This window comes from Musca autumnalis, unplaced genomic scaffold (assembly GCF_047663935.1).
Source record: "Musca autumnalis isolate F117 unplaced genomic scaffold, ASM4766393v1 scaffold_2, whole genome shotgun sequence".
Lineage (NCBI taxonomy): Eukaryota > Metazoa > Arthropoda > Insecta > Diptera > Muscidae > Musca > Musca autumnalis.
The window spans coordinates 100,511,763-100,535,519 of NW_027411755.1; the positions used below are offsets into that span (position 1 = coordinate 100,511,763).

Below are 23,757 nucleotides of genomic sequence, written 5' to 3' on the forward strand. Positions count from 1 at the left end.
ACATATTTTTCGGAAAGGTAAAATGTATTTTTTAATATTTTTATAAGATAAAAGCAATTTGTTATTCTCCTTTGCATTTCTGTGAACTACTTGTGCAAAATGTCAAGAAAAGGATTGACATTTCCGCCATTTTCATCTCCAAATTAACCCACTTAGCGCCGAGAATTTTTTTTGGGAGAAAACTTAAAATTGTTTATGAAAATTATGTTTTTGAGACTTTCTAAGCATTTTTTAATAAATAACTTTTTTCTCTAAAGCGTATAGTTTTCCTGCAATCGGGCCTTCTTTTAAAAGTGCCAAAAACTTTGGAGGGCAATATTGGTTTATCCTTACATGGCAATCCCTTGGTTTTTGATTGAGAAAATACTCTTACTATATTCCTAACAAATCCCTGACTTTGTATGATTCTAACATTTATGATTAAATTTTTATCGCATATTTAAATTTTTCATCAAAAGTCGAAAATTACAAAAAAGTCGATTTTTTTGAATAGCTTGGGTTTTAGGCCAATTGCGTGGAAATACGAAGGTCAAATGAAGCGTTATAAGCGTGAAATGACAGATAACAGACAATACTATAACAAAATGCAAAAAACCCTACAAAAATATTCGAAAAAGCCAGAGTTTTACGTCAATTTTTGCAACCATTTTTTGTGGCGTTTAAACGACCAGTGGCTTTATCTGGGTTAATGGTGTTGACAGCCTACCTATAATATCGATAGTAATCGATATTTTAAACTATTATATCGAAAATATCTAATGTTGGGAATATCGATGGTTTGCCAGCTCTAGTTCAAGTGGTACGAAGAACATAGTTCAGCGGTTTGCCGGACTTTGTTTTGCGAGGTGCATTATAAGAAATTCTTACTTTTGTTTTTTTTTTGGGCTGCGGAAGAAAAACGCCATAATGAGCAAGATAATACAAGTTGTATTTTCATTAATACAAACTTCTCGAATCATTATTTATTGTGAGTTGCTGGCTGCTCCTAAGAGACACCGCCAGTATACATACAAGCTTATGTTCGAGAAAACATTAAGCTGTCGATTATTGATAGCAATTATTGTTGAGTGGAGTTGCCAGTTGTCAAAATTACTTTATGTATGGCAGCCTTCAACTGAAGTTGCGAATCTCAGTTGACGAACCGGCTATTTTTCAGCAACCAGTTATTTTCAGTTGCTGTGAATATTTTCGAAGAAACAAGAAGTAAAATTGAAAGGAAAAAACATTTTCTTAACAATTGTTGATTACTTGCATGATTAATTAATTTTTGTATCAAAAATATGGTGAAAATAACAACAAAACAACAGTTTGAAATATTAATTGATAAATACAGCCGAATACAACAGGGAATTTCGTTTTTTAATAAAAATGATTTTTGGTTTGTCTTTTTTTCATCCTCCGTCAACTTCGAAACGATTCAAGTGGACAACTTCCTTCAATACGTTCGACAATATAGACTGAGCAATGCAATTGTTGTAATCATTGTCATGGAACTTTTGTGAAACTTCCCTCCGCAAAAGATCTCAACGCAGCGCACTCTTTTAAAAGGGGGGTATTGCTGTTGATCTGTAACTTTGAAGTCTTCCTTTAACGTTTCCACAATGTAAACTACGGCATCCTTTTCGATCGAAAATACGCCTTAAATCTCAAATAATTTACTGATTATACAGATCTTTCCAACATGAGCTTCAACTTACAGTGCAGATGGCAATTCCAATGGATTCGACTTGTCCCTCAAATTTCTTCTAATAGATGTCATGTCCTGTACATTTTCTTTATCATCAAAAAATTATTTTAAAAATTTTAAAAGTTTTTTTTCTCGAATTGTGCTTTCTGCATTAATATAGAGTTCACAAGTTTGAAAAAACACTGATCGATAACACGTGTTGACACCAATAACACTGTGCAACATTTTTAAGGTGATCTTGTGCAAACACTTCGAACTGAGGATTTTTTGAAAGCACAGACCCAAACGACCAGAAACCCTAGTTGGATTTTGTTGTGTCAGATCCAGCTCAGATTTTATGGCCCCATCTAAACATGGTTAAATATTGAGTTTTTAAAGAAATTCGGGGCTATATCTCTGAAACCAATGCGAATCTTTTTCTGACCTCTGAAGCAAATTTGTAGATAAAGACAAGAATAAAATATTTAGAGAAATAATGAACTCGAAAAACTACATTTATTGCCTCAAATTTCAAAATATATGCAAAAATTCCACTATTTTTATACATTTCGCACCGTATCTCCCAAAACCGTTAATTTTTTTAGAATAATTTCTTTTGGAAAAATTGTCCTTGGAATGTAATACACAACTCTTCAAAACATGTCATTGTTGTAAAAGGCCTCTGTGCCGTTGTTTTCAGTACATTTTTCAACGACGATTTAATAAAAATGTCAATAATGTGGTGAAATCCGAAATGCGAGAATAAACTGTTGGTGTGAACTGTGTTTGAAATACGTATTGTAAAAGATATGATGCAAAATACCGCTGAAACAACATGAAGTAAGCATTTTAGAGTTTCCGAATGGTCTAAAGAATTGTTGAGAACTTTGCAAATTTCTATTTTTTTTTTTTTTTGAAGATTTTTGCAAAAGGTTACTTGGTTCAACTCCCAACAGTTTAGCCGATACTGACCAGAATTTCAGCAATTATGTAAAATTTTCTATATTTTATAGATTTTGATGCCTAAATGGATTTTTCTTATGTATATATATAGAGGCAGTTAAATCATATACAAGTGATCTGGAATTGCATAAAATTATGCATTTTCACTCATGGCACTGCATTTTAACTGACCCTCTGGAACTGCATTTTAACTGACCCTTTGGCATTGCATTTTATCCTTTGGGATAGAGTAGGATGCAGTCCAAAGCACATGTTTTGATGCATGCATTCTGCGGAATGTGTGCAAGCCATTACAAAATATCCCAGAACAAAGCTTAAGTTCTTGTTAGCAAAGCGAACGGACGTGTTTTTTGTAAGCTCCAAGAAAACAACAAATTTTTAAGGCTGTACGCATAGTTAAACACGTAAAATGTGCAACATACGTTATTAAACGACGCTTTTGTGATATACCATAATTAACATAGACTAATAAATCCATAGACATTTATTTGCTCTCAGCATTTATCTTCGAAATTTTCGAAAATTGGTAGATGGCGTTAGTAGTTTTATTTAAAGTTACTATAGATTTTAAACTATTTATTCTGATAAAAGACAAAATATGGATAATCTTTGGCCAGATCTACATCCCCATGTAAACAAATTCAACAAAATATTGTAATTTACCCCAAAACATTGTGTGAAAAGATCAGGCACTGTGCATACCGGCGACACCTACAAAAAAGAAGCACACTACAACGCTCTATGTCTATGGACCATAGACTAAGGTTTTTAAACGTCAAATCATAGACTAATAAATCCATAGACATAGAGAGTTGTAGTGTGCTTCTTTTTTGTAGGTGTCGCCGGTATGCACAGTGCCTGATCTTTTCACACAATGTTTTGGGGTAAATTACAATATTTTGTTGAATTTGTTTACATGGGGATGTAGATCTGGCCAAAGATTATCCATATTTTGTCTTTTATCAGAATAAATAGTTTAAAATCTATAGTAACTTTAAATAAAACTACTAACGCCATCTACCAATTTTCGAAAATTTCGAAGATAAATGCTGAGAGCAAATAAATGTCTATGGATTTATTAGTCTATGCCATAGACTAATAAATCCATAGACATTTATTTGCTCTCAGCATTTATCTTCGAAATTTTCGAAAATTGGTAGATGGCGTTAGTAGTTTTATTTAAAGTTACTATAGATTTTAAACTATTTATTCTGATAAAAGACAAAATATGGATAATCTTTGGCCAGATCTACATCCCCATGTAAACAAATTCAACAAAATATTGTAATTTACCCCAAAACATTGTGTGAAAAGATCAGGCACTGTGCATACCGGCGACACCTACAAAAAAGAAGCACACTACAACTCTCTATGTCTATGGATTTATTAGTCTATGGTCTATGCGTCAAATGCATAAAAAATAAAATTATAAATTGAGAACATATTTTCGAAAATGTTGAATTAATGTTAAAAAAGAAGCTTTTTTATTTAATATTCCTTAAAATATGCTATAGCACAGTAAATTAATTGCTTGCTGGTTTATGCTGTACGTGTACAGTACAAAATAAAATGATTTTGCCGCGGCGAATACAAAATAAAAAGAATTCGTCGCGGCAAATACAAATCAGAAAATTAATTTATGCTCCTAAAAATATGCAAAGTTTTCTACACATACAGTGACACAGAAAAGTATACATACACCTTACAAAAATGCAGTTTTGGCTAATTCGTTGAGTTTTTTGCAGCAACAACTGCACTGTGTGGCTACATGGTGACAAAATAACCATAATTACACAAATTTATTTTAATCTAATACGTATATTTATTACAATTAAAGAAATTCAATTTTTACAACACAGAAAAGTATACATACACCCCAAGGAAATACGAGTATTATCGTAAACTTTATGGAATTAATAGCAAAATTTATACATTTTTTAGTTTTGGCGAATGTCTCTGGGGGTCTGAGATATATTTTAGAGAAAAGAAAATAATTTTTGGGGGTCAAATGCCGTTATTTATGGTCAAATTCCTTATATACCTCGGTAAAGCTGACCATTGCTTAATTTTTTGCGTTTTTAGGTATTGTACTTTATAAAAAGCACAAAATTAGTTTCAGATTGCAAATCTTGAGACCCAAGAAAGCTTTGGAGTTGTTATTGAGCAAAATATTCCTTCCTGGACGTCGATTAATGCACGTTTTTCTTCAAATTTCTCAGGAAGTTAATATATTCCGCGGAATTCCTGGCGCAAATTATATACAAAATGCATTGAATTGCCTTGTAATATGGTCTGATACAATCCTTGAGCATTAATTGAATCAGAAATGTGACATATTTTGTTACAAACCTGCTCCCAAAGCTTCTAAAGCAACAAAATATAAGCACTACCAAAAAATCATGAAATTTGTACTGTGAACAACGTCGTTTTTGTATTATGATCATTACCTTTACTATAGGCGCGAAACGTTTCGTATAATTGTACATTTCTGAGTCAGTTAATGCCCAAGGATTGTATCCGACAATATAACAAGGCAATTCAAGGCCATCTATATGTAATTTGCACCAAGAATTCCGCGGAATCTATACACTTCCTGAGAAATCTGAGAGAAAACGTGCATTTATCGACGTTCAGGAAGGCATATTATGCACAAAAGCAACTTCAAAGCTTTCTAGGGTCTCAAGTTTTGCAATCTGATACAAATTTTGTGCTTTTTATAAAGTACAATACCTAAAAACGCAAAAAAATAAGCAAGGGTCTGCTTTAACGAGGTATATAAGAGATTGAACCCTAAATAACGGCATTTGACCCCCAAAAATTATTTTCTTTTCTCTAAAATATATCTCAGACACCCAAAGACATTCGCCAAAACTAAAAAATGTATAAATTTTTCTACTAATTCCATAAATTAAATGTTATGATAATACTCGTATTTCCTTGGGGTGTATGTATACTTTTCTGTGTTGTGAAAATTGAATTTCGTTAATTGTATTAAATATACGTATTAGATTAAAATAAATTTGTGTAATTATGGTTATTTTGTCACCAAGGAGCCACACCGTGCAGTTGTTGCTGTAAAAAACCCAACGATTTAGCCAAAACTGCATTTTTGTAGGGTGTATGTATACTTTTCTGTGTCACTGTATATTTAAATAAAATAAAAAAGTAAAGTTCAAATAGAAAACAACAAACTGTTAAATATAATTACAACATAAATAATAAATAATAAAAATGCCCTCAACAACTGGCCGGAGATGTTTGCGATCGAAGAAAATTTTCTGTGATCAGTGTAAACTAGGAATAAACGAAGGGAAAGAGGACTTTATAGAATGCGACAAATGTGAAAAGTAATATCATTTTGCTTGCACAAAACTTGATAAACAGCAATTCGACTTTTTAGTAAAAAATAGAAAAGAAGAATATATCTGTCATAATTGCAAGATGCAAAATGAAACCCAAATGCAACAGCAGCTACACCGCATGGAAGAAAAGCTAAATAAAATTGACAGACTATTATTCTGATTTTATGTCCACTAGATTTGATGAACTGATGAAAGGCATAAAAGCCAACGCAAAACGAATCGAGTTTATTGAAAAGGAAAATGTGAAGCTCAAGGCTGAAGTGGTATCATTAAAAGACACAGTGAAAATGTTGAATGATCAACGTGTAAAAAATGATTGTGTTGTCAATGGGATTACTGTTGATGATGGTAAAAGTGCTGTAGAAACGGTTATTTAACTTTCAAAAACTGTTGGTGTTAATAACATTGAAGAAGCCTATTTCGTGAAAAAGAAAAACAATAGCAATAATAAAAATCAATCATTGATAGTCAAATTTAACACAATATCTGCAAAAAATAAGCTCATGGAAGCTAAGAAAAATCTTAAAGAACATGAAAATACTAAGTCTATGTTTGAAATGTCATGTTAACACATTTGTTGAGTACTTAGAGAATGAGTTATGTGGCAGTTATGGTACAGCGTCTATAGTTGTTGGAGATTCGAATATAGACCAGCTTAATCCGAGTGAATCATCTGACATTTATTCGACTCTTGCTTCTGTGGACTATGAAACATGTCACACATTAATTACGAGACCGTTGAGTAAAAAGTCTATAGACCATGTTTATAGCAACGTGGCAAATAGGATGTGTATTGACTCAATCGAATGTGAACTTTCAGACCACAACATTATATGGTGTCGATTAAGAAGTCATATAAAAAATAGTCAGATAACTAGGAAGTTCATAAAGCTGCGTAATTATAATAATATAACAACACATATTCGAAATAATACAGCAGATTTCATATATTCAGGAAATCCTTCCATCGATATGCAAAATATCGTATCCATAATTTCAGAAGGTATAAGCACGCACAGTACTACAAAAGAAATCAAAGTAAATTCAAAAACCTTACTAACACCATGGGAGAATGGCGAGCTTCAATCCCTAAGGAAATTGAAAGAGAAATTATTAGCACGAAGAAGGAAAAATGGCAAGAATGAAAAAACTGAGTACACTCTAAAGCTCTTAAGTCGCGTGATAAAAATTGCTAGCTCAATTTGTATGAATTCGTACATGAGTCGGAATTTGGAAAATATGAATCAAAACCCTCGAAAATGCTGGGAATTTTTAAATGAATGTTTGGGAAGAAATGGAAAGAAACAAATTCTACTAAGAAATGATATGGATGAGATAGTTTATGATGACACTATCAAATGCAACATGTTCAATGAGTATTTTTTGGATATTCCCAAAGTTTTGAAGAGTAGCATTGACTACAGAGATGAGGACCATTGCAATTCTTTACACAGTTTAACTCAATGTAACTCAATAGTTCACTTGGAAATCGTAGATCAAAGTGATATAAGAGATTTAATTGAAAATATAGACACTAGCAAAAGCCCTGGGTATGACGAAATTTGTGGCAAAGTACTAAGTTCATCCAAAGATTTAATTAGCCTACACCTAGCCCACATATTTAACACAATGGTAAGCACTTCAGTATACCCTGAAGTACTTAAAATTTCTAAAATAATCCCAATTCCTAAATCTTCAAATTCATGTAAGACAAGTGACTACAGGCCTATAGCTTTGTTGCCATTAATTGGAAAATTATATGAAAAGTTGATCTACAAGCAGGTGTCAAATTTTCTAGAAGAGACTCGGCAGTTATTTTCTATGCAATTCGGGTTCCAAAAACACAGTGGTACCCAAGAGGCCGTAGTAAATGTTGTAAACAGAATCTGTGAAAGCCTGGATGGATGTTTCGGAGGAGTAGGTGCTGTATTTTATGACTTTTCGAAAGCCTTTGATCTAATTGACCACCGTATATTACTTTCAAACCTGCCATATTATGGTATTCAAGACAAAGAACTGAAACTTTTGGAAAGTTACATAAACATCAGGAAGCAATTTGTTGAAATCAATGGCGTAAGAGGAAATATTGGTGTTGCACAGCACGGAGTACCTCAAGGAAGCGTATTGGGACCCATGTTATTTACTCTCTATCTTAACGACATATCTAAGCTAAGTCTTCATGGAAAATTAATCATGTATGCCGAGGACATAACTCTTTTATATCCGTATAACCACGAACTTATATTAAAAGGCCATATGGAAGATGATGCAAAAATGATAACTGAATTCTGTCGGATAAACTTGTCATTAACTCCAACAAAACAAAAATCATAAGATTTAGACCCCGATGTCCACAAAATGATCTACATTTCAATTTTTCACTTGGAGAAACTATTATTTATGAAAGCCAATCATTAAAATATTTGGGCATTCATATGCAGAATAATTTGTCATGGAATGTGCATATTGATGCGTTAAAGGCTAAAATATCGCCAGCCATTGGAATTTTGCGCAAGTTCAGAAATAAGTTTAGCGTCGAAACTAAACTTTTGCTTTATAACTCTTTGATCCAAAGTCATTTCAACTACATGGCACTAATTATGGCTACAAGAAAACCATAAATTTTAAATCATTACAAAGACTCCAAAATAATGCTCTCAAAACTGTATACAATTTACCTCGATTATTTCCCACACTTCGTCTATATGGTAATGTATCAAAAAATATCTTGCCACTGTACGGTATTTATAAATTGCAGTTGCTAACATATATGTTTAAAGCTGTTAAGAACATTGGACATACGTCAATTCTATTTAACGTGAGTCAAAAAATTTGGTAGATACCAGAAACTGCTCGAATCTAAGGGTAAAGAGATGCCGATTAGAAGTCACAAAACAATGTATAGAACATAATGGATGTCTGGAATATAACCATCTTCCGATCGACATTAAGAATCTGACAGAAATTTCATCGTTTAAAAGAGAGTTAAAATCGTTTTTACTGGCAAACACAGGAATGCTTCTGGAGTAATTTAATTTAATTTTCTTTAAATATATATTTTCTCTACTTTAAAAAATAGTAAATAATTTAATAATTTTGTTTATATAATTTCCGTTCTTGAACTATAATCAAACACATTAGCCCCTATAGCTTTAAGGCGCTGGGGCGACATATAAATATTGTAATGAAATTGAAATGAAATATATAAATAAATAAAAAAAAAAAAATAAAAATAAATAAATAAAATGCATTTATTATTTGTGTAAAACAAAAATATTAGGATCTTTATTACATTAACACAAATTCTGAAAATTCTCCATTGAATTCAATCGCAACCATGCGTGTTTAATCCATGCTGAACTGTTATTGCTTCATCTGCTAAATGGTTGATATTGCCTTCCCATCACCAGTAAAGATTTCGACATGTACTCCAACAGCTTTTCTTGTCGTAAGTTACCGGAAAAATGTCCACAAATTAAATATTTTTTATTTTATATTAACAAATGTTTCAAAATGTTAACATGCTTATCTTTTTTTGGAAAATGTATGCCGCTGCCTGTAGAGATGTACAAACCAGTGTTCGAAAATAAACACTATGGTATCGTACCGTACCGTTCTGTACCGTACCAAGGTGGATAGGTACGCTACGATAATGTACCGTACCGGTACACAAACACTAAAATATGTTTTAGTGATACTGTACCGGAGCACAACGAAAATCTTACTGTACTGACTGCGGTGCACAACAATTTTTAGTGTACCGACTGCGTTACGCTACGATTTTTTAGTGAACCTACTGCGGTACAGTACGATTATCGTAGTGTACCACTGGTCGGTTCACTAAAACATAACGTACCGGTAATGTACCGTACATGTGTGTTTTGTAAATTGTGACGAAAAATTATATGCTTGATGTTTTTGAGAATAAGGGCAAGAATAGTAACTAAAATTCAAGATTATATAAATTAAAAGCACGAATGTGGTAAATTCGGTCGGTATACGAATTTTGAGAAAATTAGTGTAAAATATGAAAATAGCTCAAATTTCCAACCAATACATATTTTAATTAACAGCGTGTTTTTGTAAAAAGTTTTTGCCCATTCGTTCGTCGATTTCATGAACGAAGAACAATTTGGTTTTCATAGCGGTTGACGTTTGTATTCGTGTGACAAACAAATGAAAGCTTTTTATTTTCGTAATTTTTTTGGTTTTCGTAACAAAATCAGACGAACGAATACGTCAAAAATAAACGAATGGAAAAAACCCATCGTTTTGAATGAAAATTAAATAATTTGAGTAATAAATGGCACAAAACACACGAAAACTGGAAGGGAATGCAATTTTATTTATTTCCATAGAAGCACACGCGTATATGTACATCCGTTTCTTCATATTATCAGAATTATTTTTAGACAAATTTGATTACATTTTTTTCTTATTTTTTGTTTTTCATCTGTTTATCGGGGTTGCCATCAAGTATCACATTTTACGTGCAGATGCCTATGCAATATTCACAAAATAAGTATCATGGAAACCCTAAAATATAAAAGCTTTTATGAAATAGACGAAAGCTTTCAGATAAAAACGAATGGTTCGTACAATTTTACAAAAACCAAATTTTGAACGTATACGTTTTAGTACGAACGGTTCGTGTGACAGGCAAGCATTTTTACAAAAACACCCTGTAATTCTATAAGAAGTTTTAAGTGAACCACCCTCTATTATAGCATTAGGTTAAAAAACCCATATTATTAATGTATGTATTTCTATTTATTCGCTTTGTGAAAATTTTATTATGGACTCATTAGAGTCCTTGTAGTCAATGTACATATTAAAACACTGTTTTTTTAAGTAATATTTTCTCCCTAGTTAAATAATTAGACAGTTTTTACAAGTAAAAAGGAGTGATAATGCATGTGTCATAAAATTTTCCATTCCATTTCTATGAATAGAAAAGAATAACTTTAAATGTTGGTGTCATAAGGATGTTTATTTGCGGCAAAAGTCAATTCATAAAAAGGTTATGTTTGTTGTCCAATCCACATGAACAAACAAAACAGCCACAGTCGGATCACTAAAGATTGAGTCTCCAGCTAATATATTTTAAATTTTTAATATGTTTATTCTGTTGCAGTTTTAATGTTGATATGTTTGAATTAATTAAAATAAAATTGCATAAAACATAAAATCCGTTTGTAATAGGTAACAAAACAAAATGGTAAGAATATGAGAATAATGCATCAAAACTCAAACTTTAGAGGGCTTCTTCGTAGTGGTAATTCCTGCTGGTAGAATACGTTTACGTTTGTCCATAATTTGGATAAGAACAGCTCTAGATTGACAAGTGTACTTCACTTATTATTATATTTAGTAAATTTGTATTTTTACCCATATAACGGTACATGCCGATTTTCGGTATTTTAAAGATTTCTACCACATTATCCCACCAAAACGGCTTAGATTTGGTATCTAGTGTCCGTTGGGGTTATACATACATACCTATAAGAATTTTCGGTACAGGTCCACGTTTTTATATAGCCCCAATAGAACGCTTCCGCCGATATTGGTTATTTTGAAGGTTATAGCCACGTTATCCAACCGAATTAGTTGAAAATTGGCATTTAGTCTACGTTGGGAGATTAAAATTTTCCGACGGAGAATTGTCTGCACAGGTTCACGTTTTGATATGACCCCCATAGAAAGGTACCGCCCGAATTTCGCTAATTTTAGATAGAAAATAATTATAAAAACAATTATAAAATATTTTGTTGCAGTTTGTTGCAGCTAAAACTTTACAAATTTGGTAAGATCTATATGTATTAAAAATATAATAAAAAATCTGCGCGCCATCCTGCGACACTCCCTACAAAATAGTTTTAACAAAGTACACAATTTGAAAGGAAAGCGGATGTCACGTGATTTACATATGTATAAAATCCGAGCTACAATAAATAACATATTATATAAAATATTTTTTATTCATGTGTCTTCACGAAATGCTAAATATAATAAAGCTTTAAAATTACTTTATAGGAAGACTGTATACGACGATCGCAAATTTACTACTAAAATATATTAAAAAAACCTGTCCATACATTGTGAACAAAAAATTAACCGTTATTCCGCTTTGGCTGATGTAAAACAAATTATTTTAACTGTCGTTAGATTCTGTGGACACCTTAGATCAATACTGCACCAATAACTTTTAAATAGGCGTATGTGATTTTTTTCAGTTTTGGCGCGCTATATCGGTATTTTTTCCACTGTTCGTTTGGCCCAAAAAACATCAATGTGACACCAACATGTGCCTTATTACTTTATACAAATATTTTGGATATACATATGTATATAACACAATTATGGGGTCAATTTATATAGTCTTCCATAATAAAACAAAAAAACCATTAAAGATTTTACATTTTCTCATAATTCATAAAAACACATGTATGGTACATTGCAGACATGTATATTATTTTCATTGTTCCAACAATACGAACTACGAATTTTTACTGCTTCGACTTTTCCATTGGTACCACAAAGTAACTGGCAAAATTCTCGTGGATCGTCCACATTACCTTGCTATGAATAGATTTTCTGTTATTGGTGCAACCAATAATAATGATTTAGCACGAGGGGACTTTTGTCGAAAATAAACATCCTTATGACGTCAATTAGAAACCTCATACTGGTGTTATGATAAATACATTCCATATTGAAAGAATAATATTAAAATTTGCAATTTGGCTACAACTACTTTTAAATGTGTAAATAAAAATAGCTTGGAAAAAACCTTAGTGATGAGCGATCACCTTTAGCGAATACTTTTCACTACAAACCAAATAGATGGGTATTTTTTGTTGGTACAGGTAATATTAATGTGGATTGTATAGCAAATATAACATTTTTCTGAATATTCTTTTTCCAAAAAATGCTAATGACATCAAAATAGCAAAATTATTCTTTATTCATTCATGTAAATGATTTTATAATTCACGATTTTTCACCCTTTTTGGATATCATAAATGCCTAAGTGCCTAACATGGTAAACAACATTATATTTTCTAGTAATTTTCTCAATATTTATAAACGATTAAAATGTAATTAATTTATACAATATTGAATTTTATTTGTTATACTTGCCTTCTTTGCCAAGAAAGCATATAACAATTCATATATCCTCATAAATAAAAAAGCACATGTGTGGTATATTACCGGTACGTTATTTTTTAGTGAACCGACCAGTGCACTGTGGTCGAACTTGTATGGGAAGAGCGGCCAAAAATACTTCCTGAGCAGATAACAATACGAAAATTTCAGTAAAGGCTAGTTTAGCAACACAAATAAAAAGAAGCAAAAAAATTCAATATAGGTCCAAGGTTAGGTATAGCTCCCATAGAACGGTACCCCCTGATTTCAGGCATTTTGGGGGTCTTGACTACATCTTTCAGTGAAATTGGCTAAAATTTGGCTATCGGTATTCCCTAGTATTAGAAAACCTTCTAGCAAAATTTTTTTGAACTGGGTTCACGTTTTTATTGGGTCCCCATGTAATTGTACCGCCCGATTTTCGGAATTTTGAGGGTTTCATATAAGTTATTAAATCGAAATGGCCGAAATGCCACTTAATCTTTCGTGGATGTAGGCTACCCCCAGAAAATTGTCGATTAATGTAGGTCCACCCTTTGATTTTGTCCTCATAAATAGGTACCGCCAAATATTCGGTATTTTTAGGGTTCTAGCCGTAATAATCAATCAAAATGGCTGAATTTTTCAAATTTTACATTGAGGACCACATTTTAACGTATCCTTCATATAACTGAACCTCACAATGCCTCTTCTATATATTTAAAAAGCTGAAATGTATCACCTGCACATTTGAAAAATTTACAAAAACACCCTGAAATATACCCTTAGTATTTTGGGAACCAGTTCCAAAGATGCGGAAAGATGCAGCTGAAAGTTTGAAAAATACTATGCTAAGACTACTACTGATCTTTTAAAAAAATTTCGTTAGGGGGAAAGAGGGGGGACATAATTACAACTTTACATGAAATTGAATTATATTGAAGCAATGATATTACAAAAGTCCTTTAGTCAACACACGTATTCAATAATGAATCCTAAAAATTAACAAACACAAAACTGCATAAAAATTAAGTTAATACATTGGTTTTCAATATTCGAATTAAGTTTGCTCAATATAGAGTTCATTTAGTTTGATATTGATATTTTACTTTCACCTAACTTTTGCACTGAATTCACCTAGAAATCCAACCAGTTAAATTTTCTCTTTTTTGGTGCCATTCTCAAAAAGTACAGTAAGAAGTAATTCGTAACAAATTTATTTTAGAGAAATTTGAATTTAAAATTTAATATTTCTTAGTGGTTGTGCGCCGGTACGGTACACTAAAATATTTTTTAGTGATACCGTACCTGGAGCGTACGTTATTTTAGTGTACTGTTTCTTTTCGAACACTGGTACAAACTGATTTATGTACTTGTAGGGATCTCTAACAACTGCTAGTAGTAGCTAGTAAATGCCGTTTTCAAGACTCCGGATGCTGTTAAATTGCGAAGAATTGCAGTGCCTTTTTCACGACTCCGTTGTACTGCATCCGGATGTTGTTAAAATGTGACAAGTGGATGTGATTCTTTGGATTGCATCCAAATGCGGTTAAAATGTGAGGAATGGAGTGCCTTTTTCACGACTCCGTTTGAATTGCATCAAAACATGCTGGATATATATAGGTATTTCTGAGCAGCGTTACCAGTATTTTTTAGACTCTTTTCCCCAACTTGTCTAAAACTTTTCCCCAAAATTCCCCAGATTTTATTGAATTTCCTCAAAAAAATACCACAATTTTTTCAATATCTTAATTTTTTTATAAATGGTTTCAATGTTCGAGTGCACAGGGAAAAATGCATATTAGCAGTGTGCATCGGTTTGAAAAATTAGATTAAGGCCCGTTCTTACATCTTTTCTTTAAAATCCCTTTTTGTTATACCTTACTTTTAGAAAAATAAGGAATAAAGTTCGCATTACCTTTATTACACCTTCCATTCCATTTCAAGCAAAACAGTCTGTATACATCAAATTTACTCAAATCGGATTGGTTGATTGAATTTGCTCTCAAATGTTTGTTGTTTTGGGCGCACTTTAAATTTTAAAAGGAACACAAAGGAATAAAAAGCGGGTTATCTGTCCGATATCAGCCAACATTCAACAACAAAAAGGATATAATAATGGGCCTTAGCATTGGCCCATCTTTTATAATTGGAGCCATGAATGTTAAATAAAGTTTAATTTCATCATTGCCCATCAATCCAGAAATCATTTCTGCAGTTAAGTCCCCTTCAGCAGTAGAAATGATGAAAAATGTTGTTTCAATTCAACCCACTGTTCTATACGCTGTCAGTCGTCGAACCGCATGATAACACTTCAAATCTGTCATAAATTATTACAGCTGCGACCAGCTAGTATATTATGTATGTTATTTGTGCGTCACGCGTGCGCTACTACTATTCAGGTACTGAAATTAAAAAAAGATAAGATAATCTGAAGTAATTAGTTAAAAAATCCCCAAATATTTTTCAGATTTCCTCAACATTTTCCCAATTCCCCAAGTCGAAATTTTTTCCCCATTTCAAATAAATAAAACTATGTCGGTCCTTAGGGTACCTCCCACACAAAATTCTGAAAAGGGAAATTTAAGAGTCCTCACAAATGGTTTTGAATTTTTTTCAGCTGATTGTACTTGCGCCGCAAATCCGCAAGTTAACTCTCAAGGGGATTTTCTGATTAGTCGAAACTTTAAAATCCCCCATACTGACAACGCTGTTTCTGAGTGAAATCGGGCACTTTTTCAAGATGAGGTTTTTGATTTTTTTGCTGTGGTGATGCTGCTCAGCAAAACATTTTGGTATAATTTCAGAATTTTTTGACTAACAGCTTGGATGCAATTTTTGCGATTTAAAATTTAAAATAAATTTTATCAATTATTGTACTCTTCGATTTTCTTGATTTTTTTTTTTTGCATTAAACTACGATTAATTACTAAATTTTTAAGACCTATTTGGTAGCGAGATTCGAATGATTGCTATTTTTTCTTAATTTTTTAAAATTTTTCACTACAATTTTAGAAACCAAAATTAGTCCGTAAACTGTTTGTTTATTTATAGTATTATAAAATACATTGATTACAATTAAATAAACAAAAAATATCATCCTCGTACACCAACCTAGAGATGGCGCGTGCCTTAAAAATTAGGCACGAACATGCACAAACACGGACCAAAATTGTTATGCAGTTTACGAGAAGGCACGAACACGCACACTCTTAAAAATATCCCAAAAAGTAAAGAAGGGAGACGAATACATGATGAATATGCTTGGAAGCAGGAACGGTTGTATAAGAGAACAGAAGGATTAAAATGGGATGTTCCAATGACTTGCAGGAGGGAAATTGTATATAATCGTCATAAGGTAGGATACTTCTCTTATGAAAGAACTATATCTGATATTTTAATAAATAAAAATCAAGTGTCGATCGTTGGTAATTGCATCAGTTGAGAACGGCTGGACCGATTTGTAAATATTTATTTATGTTTGTTGTTCGTCACAGTCCAACTTATGTATGTTTTTACGGGAAGAAAAGTTGACCAAGCCCACTGTTTTAATATGTAACATCTAAAAAACTACTGAACCTACTTTCCTGAAATTTTCAGAGAATGTAAAGGGTTGTGAAAATTGGCAGCGTATTTTGATAAATATCGGATCCCTATGTCCAATTTTATTTTAAAACGTTATATTTGTAAAATATTACTAATGTATCGGATTGAAAATTAAATTGTGAGGCAATGGTGATTGAGTCTACCGCCTAACGTATTTATTTGGGGCCTAAAGACCCGATCAAGCTAACTTTTTAAACATATAAAGTCTACAAAACTAATGAACAGATGAAATTTACAGACAATGTTCAAAGTTGTCCCATGGTGAAAATAGAAGATATATTTTGATTAATTTAGGAGGGGGTGGTGGTATTTCCCTGTGTCCGATTTATACCTTACCCCTCATTGTGATAAGGGGTATTATATCTTAGTTTGTAACATGCAAAAGGAAGCGAGAACATAAAATTGGACAAGTATATTGATGAAATTTGGTCAATTTGACCGAATTTGCTTTGGCGGAGATGGGGTACCTTGCCCACTTCCTTTTTTAAACGATATATATGCAGAACAGACATATTACTACGCCACATATTGTCATTACATTATACTTCGAAAACTACAGAACTTAATTTCACAAAATTTTCAGAAAATGTTCAGAAATGTCCCGTGCTGAAAAAGACTGTATAATTGTTGACGAATTTCGAAGGGCCTCTTGTTTGAATATCGCTCCATTTGCTAAACTTATGAACGCATGGGCTGGCAAATTAATAGTGGTTGCGCCCCCATCAACCGATGTTCATGAAATTTTCAGAAATATGCTGTGGTACACGGACACCAACATCGTAGATGGTATCTGCCCTATTAAGAGAAACGAATATAAAGCCTTGCATCAACCGGAGATGAAACTCAATGGGATTAATCTATAAGTAATTTGCAGTGAGGAATCAACAAATTCCCAACGAGCTTTTATTTGGTTTCATACAAGCAGGGAAAGATGGCGCTAACATAAGTAATGAAGTCTCAGAAAATACCCTAACAGGAGTAGTCCTTAGTCGAGATCAAGCCAATAGTAACGAAAGTTCTATCAGCCAGTTAAAAGGTCGAGAGCAACAGAAGGAAGTCGAAAACTTCTTCGCTGTCCAATGCTCATAACCCGGAGACTGCGAATAGCAAACAAGTCTGCTTCTTCTTGCCAAAGGTCTGAAGTGGCTTCAGTAAAAAGAAAATACTCTACCCCAAAAATGACAATATCTCTTCTCTACACCTAAAATCTTCAACGTCTTTTCAATATTTCAATATTTATTGAAAGTATTTAGGAGTTTACAATTCATTATTACATATTCCCACGAAGCGTTTTACGCTTGTCTGTGGGTAAAAAGAATAATATATAATGTTTTTCATAAATAACCATCTTGGCTGTAGACTTAATTTCAAATATATAGTAATTAGATATTTAAATAATAGTTTTTAAGTAATTTCATCATTTTTGTTTTATTGCGTTCATCAATAATTGCCTTCGGTAGTTCATTAAGAGTGATGATGAGGATGACAGATAGTGAATTCTTCCATAATCGTTTTTATATGCGGGAACTATGTATTTGCCTTCCATCCTCCGTCCATGGTTAATTTTTTTCGCTAGATTTGTATCATCCATAAATTCTTTGACAATTGAAATTGAGTATAGTTGTTTTATGTTGAGTATTTGCTGACTTTTGTATAATTGTTTAGTTGAGTCTTCCCTATTTGATATGTTATTATTCTGATTGTTTGTTAATGATTTTTTCCTTATGGCTTGCGTTGCCCCATGCTGTAATTCCATATCTAAGATGTGATTCCACCAAAGAGTATTATGCCTGTTTTAGAACGTAATATGGATCGCAGTTTCCGAGTTGATATAGGGCGTATGATGTTTGCCTGAGTTTGGTTTGAAGATTTTGTATATGATTTTTCCATTTAAATTTATCATCTAAGTGCAATCCTAGATATTTATAGTTTTCTACTATTTCGAGGTGATTCTTACAGTTGTCATTCGTTGTCTGGATAGTTTCATTATTGTTTTTGTGAAGACATTCCATATCATGAAATGTAATCTCGAAGTTACTTTTTGGCACGTGTCTCGGTCTTATATGCATAACTTTAGTTTTCTTGGAATTTATAATTAGGCCGTAATCATGGCACCATCTTGTAACCTTATTGAATTCGTGTTGCAGCGTATTGACTGCAACGTTTAACGACTTGTTGCAGACAATTATTGCGGTGTCGTCTGCATATGTGAAAGCTTTGCTGTCTCTCAGCTGTAGTACCATTTCGTTTGAATAAATGATGTATAGAATTGGTCCAATTTTGACCCTTGTGGAACTCCAAACCTTGTAGACATTGTGCTACTTTTGGTGTCCCCTATACTAACACAAAAAGATCTACATGTGAGATAGTCTGTAAACCATTTTAAGATTTGACCCCTAATACCATATTTTTCCAGCATGTTCAGCAGCTTTTCGTGAGCTTCGAATGCTTTACTAAAGTCTATGAATAGAGCTAGGCAATTGTTGTTTTCGCTTAAAGACTCATTTATGTGATTTGAGAAATGTCCCACTAGTTGATTGACGTTCTTGCCTTTTTGAAAGCCAAATTGTTCTCTGCTTATGATGTTGTAACTTTTTTAAAAAGCTGTTGAGTCTTCGCGCTACTATTTCTTCTAAAACCTTTTCAATGACTGGTGATATCGCTATAGGCCTGTAGTTATTGTAATCAGATTTATTACCACTCTTGTATATTGGTTTGATAATAGATTGCTTCATTATATCAGGTATTACTGCTTCATGTATGCTACCATTTATTAACTTTGTGATAATTGGTGTAGTTGTTCTCTGCTTATGATGTTATACTTTTTTAAAAAGCTGTTGAGTCTTCGCGCTACTATTTCTTCTAAAACCTTTTCAGTGACTGGTAATATCGCTATAGGCCTGTAGTTATTGTAATCAGATTTATTACCACTCTTGTATATTGGTTTGATAATAGATTGCTTCATTATATCAGGTATTACTGCTTCATGTATGCTACCATTTATTAACTTTGTGATAATTGGTGTAAGCAAATCAGCGTTATTTTTTAGGTCTATAGACCTTATATTGTCTATTCCGGCGCTTTTCTTTGGGTTAAATGTTCGCAGTATATTATGTATTTCTTGTTTACTTGCATATTCTGTAAACATAGAGTTTTGAATAATTTTTTCCACTTTTGTGTTAAGTGTTATTATTGAACAAGAGTGGACAATATCGAGAACATGTTGGTTAAAGTTTATAGCAAATTTTTCTGATATGTCCTTTTGCGTTTCATTTTTAAAGTTTCTTGCTATGCTGTCGTTGTTTATTTCTGATTTAGAGCCAATAATTTTATTTATTAATTGCCACGTACCTTTTATATTATTACGGTTTTGAATAAATTGTTGATGATAGTAATTGTTTTTTGCCTTCATTATATTTTTATTTAGTTGATTGTTAAATTTTTTGTATATGGTTTCATTGATTTTATTGTTTTTGTTACGAGTCCACTTTTTGTACAGCTGGTCTCTTATATTACAGTTTTTTAAGATATCATCAGTAAGCCATGGATAGGGATTCCTTTTTTTTAATTTAGTTTGTTTTATAACAGAGTTTTCAGATATTTGGTTAAATACACTACAAATATTATTGAATAACTCGATGGTGTTATTTGATGTGGTTACAAGCTCTTCCCAGTTAGTGTTATTTATTTGAGTGTTAACTTTGTGGGTGTTTGTTCTACGGATTTCCATTTTCTGAGAGTTTTGGATTTTTTCATGTGTCTGCTTAGTTCCATCTAGACATCCGAGTATTGCAAAGTGATCGAATAGTTGTGTTTTAACTATTACAGAATGCACCTGTGAAACTTTCTGATCCACTCTGCAAAATAGGTGGTCAATGCAAGTTCTACTTTGAGTTGTATTATCTTCTCTTGTTACTTCAGTTGTCATACAATGAAGGCCAAAAGATGAAAGAATGCTCAAATAGTTTAATGATATAGAGTTGCGTTTTAAAAGATCGATGTTTACATCACCAACTATGATAAGTTTGAGTTTTCTATTTATTTTGCTGATTACATTTTCAATTTCTTGAAGGAATGCGTTGATATTTTTGTTTGGTGGCCTATAAATTGGTATGATAATGAATTCTTATATATACCGCTATCCCTCCTCCTTTTCCATCTCTGTTTTGGAATATTGTGTTGATACCCTCAATACGATAGAATCGGTTCTCAGCGTCTGATATATTGGTTTCACATAACACAATGATTTTTACTTGATTTATAATTTTTGATAAGCTGACTATAAAAGCCAAAAAGTTCTTCCTTAAGGATATAATATTTAAGTGTACGATCGACATATCATAGTTCAAATATTTCATTTGTATGTCGTTGAAGCTATCTATGATCTCTTCGGAATAATTCATTTTTTAATTTTTCTAAGAATAATAAAAGTTTATTTATTTATTTTAATTTTGCCTTATTAAGGATTAAAGTTTATTTATTTTTTTAATTTTAACAATATTGGTAATTTGATTTTTGATTAATTTTTTGTGGAGACAATAACACGTTTGTGAGGATATATTAATACTATTGGTTTAATTTGATGAAGTTATAATTTCCAAATCTGTGGTATTATTTATGTTTGTAAGAGGTGAGTTTTTATTTTTACGTGCATAGATATGTCCATTTTTAACCCAAACAAATTTCCAACCAGCTTCCTTTGCTTTTGTTTTTGTCATCCATAATAATTTTCTATTGTATGGCGTGAGCTTATCGTTAATATAAATAAAGGTTTTCGACCCACTTGATTGTGTGATTTCTAGTCTATGCTTTTTGATTTTCTCCCTAATCTCTCTTTTTTGGTGAGAGTAGAGAATTCAATAATCATTTTGTTTCTCCTTTTCACTTTGTATGCTCTCTCGATATCATTTCCATTTATTTCAACTTCTGCATTTTCTCGAATTTTATTTAACACATCAATAAATTCCATGTTTTCGTCGCTCACATTGCCTATCTCAATATTTTTATTAATTGCTCTTTGCTCCAGTTTGTTCACTCTTGTGTTGAGTTCATTTATTTGTTCGGTTTTTTCTTTACTTCTCATTTGGAGTTCAGAGATTTGGTTTCCTATTGTTGTTACATTTCTGTTGATTTCTGCAATGTGTTGTTCAATGTTCGACATGTTAGTACTCATAGGTGCCATACTCATAGAGAGCTGTTTAATACAATTTTGAATTTCAATCATTCCTGTCTTAAGCTCAGAGAATTCTTTTTGCTGCATTGGAATCTCTTGATGATGTAGTGGAGTAGTTGCTGTTTGAGTGTTTTTAAAACGTTTACTGGCATTGTCCTCATCATCGTCGCGTCTTTGTTGTTCTGATTGTGATTGTTGTTGGTTATTATTTTGTTCAGTTTCTTGCGTTTCAATTTCTTTGTCGTTCAAGAAAAAAAACACTATTTGGAGATTTAGCTCTTGAGTTACAAACGTGACATTTCCATTCCGATTTCTTCGTTTGTCCCATGCTCTTGTATGAAGTCTCTGAGAGGGAACAACATGGACTGAAATGGAATTGTCTGTTGCAGTGAAAACAGCGTACATAATTTATTGACTTTATTTTTGTGGAGCATTGGCTACAATTGTTATTCGATGGTTGCAAAAAAGACATTTTAATAGGTTGTTATTTCTTTTAACCGTGTTTGTTAACCAAATTTCTTTAGACTCCGATAATGTATGTGTATAGATCACTACGTTCTCAATCCGTTTTAATGCGCGTGTGTGAAAAACAAGTCCGTTCAGATCGAAGGCTACAGCACACTGATCTCTATCAAATCTCTTTTTTTTCCATTACTTTATTTTTCAGCACTTATCAGGATGAACACATTGGAACACAAGGTCTTCGAGTTGTATACTACAACAGCTACGCCTCCTTTAACCTAACCTCCACTTTTTGATATAGCCTACATAGAACGGCACCACCCAATTTTTCAAGATTTTAGTCGCATTATCTTATAGGAAATGGAAAATTCGGTATAAACTCTTCTTTGGTCATATACAGTGTCCTGCAAAAAAAATGTCGGTATAGGTCCACGTTTTCATTATACATAGGTTCATATCTTGGTATATACACCATATGAAGGATGTACAGACATCGTCCAAATGGAATAACTTTGAGATGGCATTTCGGATTGGGTAGGAAATATCGATGTCGCATTGGTACGGAATATTTAGAATAAAGTTATATTCTTCAGTTAGCTTGGTACACGAAACGAAACTAATATCAATACAACTCGGCCGAACTTAAGCCGTTCTTGTTTTTGTTTAACTTATTGACATCTTATACTTTAATAAATAAATCAAACGATTTTATTGCTTTCTTTCCGACCTTTCGTTACATTTTCTGCGAAGTCTTTAGAGAATTCTTGTACTTAAAAAATCACAATTCTTATCAACACAAAATTATTAAGCAAATAAAAAACTCCCCCGCCAAAAATTGTGGGCATGAGTCAGATTTTGGTGTAGCCCCCACTAGATTTCAGGCAATTTAAAGTTTTTATCTACATTTTCGGCTCAGTGGTCAAAAGATTTATTTTTTAAAAACTTAAAAAAAAATAATTAAAAAAATTAAGTTTCAAAAAAAAAAAAAAAAAGGAAAACAAAGGCAGAGTCTGATCAACACTTGGCGGTAGCAAACAGCGTCTGAATTCCAGGAGGACCGGCTGAATATGGTGAGGGAAAACTTCAGAAAGCAACGGGAAATCACGGAAGTAGCATCCCATGAAAATCATACATTTAATAATGCAAGTCTCCGGCAAAAGGAGGGTGCTAAGAATCCCCGGAGGTAAAACTAATAGAAAACTAAAAATTGGAACCTGGAACGTAAGAAGTCTGTATTAACCAGGAAAATTTTTTAACACAATATGCGCAATGAACAAGCGAAACATGTTGGACAAATTGTGGAGAATTCAAATCTAACAATGCAAAAATATATCATTCTGGAAATCGAGAAGACATCCACTGGAAAGGTGTCGATGTAATTGTTACCAATAGCATAATTC

The 23,757-nt window shown here is 32.5% G+C and overlaps 1 protein-coding gene across 2 annotated transcripts in view; it reads right to left on the reverse strand.

Annotated features, from left to right (window-relative positions):
- Nucleotides 1-23,757, reverse strand: part of Cdk5alpha (Cdk5 activator-like protein) — a 244,971-nt gene that overhangs the window by 213,302 nt on the left and 7,912 nt on the right. Inside the window, exon 2 of one of the 2 annotated variants that reach the window (XM_073968621.1) lies at nucleotides 15,035-15,521. The exons of the other annotated variant lie outside the window; for it this stretch is intronic. The gene's annotated coding sequence lies outside the window, so the exon portion shown is untranslated. The remainder of the gene's footprint in view (nucleotides 1-15,034; nucleotides 15,522-23,757) is intronic. 2 annotated transcript variants of the gene reach the window in all.